Source organism: Myotis davidii, unplaced genomic scaffold (assembly GCF_000327345.1).
Source record: "Myotis davidii unplaced genomic scaffold, ASM32734v1 scaffold221, whole genome shotgun sequence".
NCBI classification, from domain to species: Eukaryota; Metazoa; Chordata; class Mammalia; order Chiroptera; family Vespertilionidae; genus Myotis; species Myotis davidii.
In genome coordinates, this window is record NW_006293349.1 from 7,486,906 (window position 1) to 7,487,602 (window position 697).

A 697-nucleotide genomic window follows, 5' to 3' on the forward strand; every position below is an offset into this window, starting at 1 on the left:
AGGCACCTTTGCATCCCATACACTGAGCACAGTGGCTGGTGCACAGTAGGTGCTCAGCAGGTATATATTGAACACATTGTTTAGTGGCTTATGACATGGAAGAGCCCAAAGACTGGCTGATTCTAGTAGCATTCCTTAGGTAGCCTCACTCCCAATAGGTAGAAAGCAGTCTTAGAAAGATACCTTCTCCACTTCCTAAATGCACACTCATCAACAGCTGGACATGACTTGAATCACTTTCCTTAAACGTGTTCATAAAGCATTTTGAGAATTCAAGAGATGAAAGGCGCTATGTAAGTGCAAAATAATAATATTCAAGACAGTTCAGCAAAGGTGATATATTTTCTATGGTGATGGAACAGTTGTGCTAATTTGAGATGAAGACCCCAAAAGCTACTCTTCTCATTGTCATTATCAACAGAACAATAACATTGGACAAAGACGCCATATCACTTTATATAGTTTATATTCTGCTACTTTCTATAAACCAGGTGACAGAAAATGAAATTAAGCCATTTATTCTACACAAACCAATACTTTATCAAAGTTCCTGCATTTTACAAGTCATGTTCAAAAAACACACACAAGTTAGCATTTTGTACACAAATGTTTTATTTCTCAAACATTCCCTTTAAACACAAGGAATGAATTCTAAATCTTCATAAAGATGAATTAAAAATGAAACCACTTCAGTAAA